The following is a 2,298-nucleotide window of genomic DNA, read 5'->3' on the forward strand; positions in this document are numbered from 1 at the left end:
GTGCAGGGTGGAGGGGAATGAAGGGGGGGAAATAGAACAATTGTAATGGCATAATCAATAAAAAATTTAAAAAAAAAAGAAAGCACATTGTCCTGCAGGGGTGTCCAATCTTATGGCATCTCTGGGCCACACTAGAAGAAGAAGAGTTGTCTTGAGCCACACATTACATACATTGTGACATGTAATTACACACAAAAAAACTCATAAGGTTTTAAGTAAATTTACAATTTTGTGTTGGGCCGAATTCACAACCATCCTGGGCCGCATGTGGCCCATGGGCTGTGGGCTGGACACCCCTATTTAGAACATGTCCTGAGATGCCCTTGGCTGGGGGGAGGAGCCCAGCTTCCACCCTCGGCTGCTTTGTCCTCTGCTTCTGAGTGGGACTTTACCTGTCCTAAACCAGTGGCCTCCAGAGCCAGGATCCTTCTCCAGCTTTCAACCAGTGGAAGCTTCCAGATCTCAGGGTTTCCTCCAAGGCTCTGGGATCTTGGATCAGATTCTCAGATGGGGCTCAGGGACAGAGGTCCTGGGTACAGCTGGGCATAAATGTGTGGGTGAGTGGGTTGTGTGCTTGTGAATGCTGGCATGTTTCTGCACGGGTGTGTGCGCATGTGTAAATGTGTGCACCTGCGTGTGCATATGTGAACTGTGTGAGGGTATGTTTGTGCATGTGGATGTGGGAGGGGGATCAGGGAGGCAACTGAGAGGAGGCCATAGCTTGAGGGTGAGATCTGGACCCTAGTGTTGTTCTTTGGGGTTGGGATGGGGGCTCTGCCATGATAGCTATTGACCTCAGACAGGCTGCTTGGCCTTTCAGGGTTTCGCTGTTTTGTGTGTCTGTCATGAAGGCTGTATGGCATGGGCACAACCCTCGCTTTTTCTAGTCCAGTGAAGTCACTGGGTGCCCAAGTAGAGCACTCACCCAATGTCTGATCTGAAAGAAGTGTTCAGTAGATCAGTTGAAGCTATCATCAGGGCCTCCTGTTTCACAGAACCCTACTGGTTTGAAGGTCCCATAAGGAGTCAGGGAAGAACCCCCCCCTTATCCAATTCAATGCCTGCACACAGTGGGCACTCGCTCTCCAGGGGCTGCTGCTTTGAAGAGCCAGGACCGGCAGCCCAGGCATCCACGTGCACATGTGTGTTGGGGCATCAGAGAAATCTGCGGGTCGAACGCGCCCGATCTCGTCTGATCTCGGAAGCTAAGCAGGGTCGGGCCTGGTTAGTACTAGGATGGGAGAGATATCTCCGGATGAGACGGAGGCCCCGGAGCCCGCAGTCCTGGATCTGGCCTGTAGATGGCAGCAGAGGCACACGCAGGGATCCTGTACCGAGTCGCACTTCCGGTCTCAGGTAAACTAGCTACCTAGTTCTGGTCCCTCAGCCTCTGGGCTGGGGGGGGGTCGGGGTGAAGGGAGGAGGGATGTGCAGGAATTGTGCAGATTTGTCCACGGAGACAGCAACACTCACTGTGGCTCTAGATAAGTTATTTCCTCTCGGGGGCCTCCATTTCCTTCGTCTGTGAAATGAGTTAAGAGCGTTTAATGGGAAAATGGCTCAAAATAAGTAAGAAAGTCTAAGACGAACTCTCAGAATAAACCTAAATGGAAAGGAAAGCCCACAAAGCTAAAAGAGAATATCTGTCTCTGAGGTGGGAGGAAGAGACTTTTTAATCTCCAAAAGCCCAAACTGTAAGGTGAAGAGTTGATGGCTCTGGCCCAGTGGGAATTTAGAATTTCTGGTCTAAGGATGTTGTACCCCAAGGGAAATAAATAAGCCAAGGATATGAACAGGAGATGTATAAGAGGGAAAGAAGCCAGTGTTCGAGAGAAGCCCAGAGCTACCAGGAACTAAAGAGATTCCTTCCCACTCAGCATCTTGTTGGCAAAAATGAAGACTTTAAGTGTGCCGGCGGTAGGACCCCAGGAAGGAAGTCGCAAGCCTGATAAGCCATATTGGAGGGCCGCTTGGCAACCTGCAGAGAAAACACCCAACTCAATCGGCGAAACAAGACTTCCTGCGCTGTCATTTCATAGGTCGCTTGTAAAATCCTAGGTTCGCACGGACCCGGCAGGACCCGGCGGCTTTCGCGCGAGGGGGGGGGTCTCCGGGCGCTGACCCTTGAAACCTAGCAGGTTGCCGCCCACTCGGGAAGCCACACCCCCTGTTGCAGTGGTCCGGGCTCTAGGATGGGGCGTGCCTAGGGCTCCGGCCCCGCCCCTCCCCGCCCCGTCCAGTCTGGGAGCGCCTGGCCCTTTAAGGCTGACAGAGTTAGGCTTCCAGTCTGGACGCGCG

This window comes from Artibeus jamaicensis, unplaced genomic scaffold (assembly GCF_021234435.1).
Source record: "Artibeus jamaicensis isolate MK-2021 breed Jamaican fruit bat unplaced genomic scaffold, CSHL_Jam_final contig_519, whole genome shotgun sequence".
In the NCBI taxonomy this organism is placed as follows: Eukaryota; Metazoa; Chordata; class Mammalia; order Chiroptera; family Phyllostomidae; genus Artibeus; species Artibeus jamaicensis.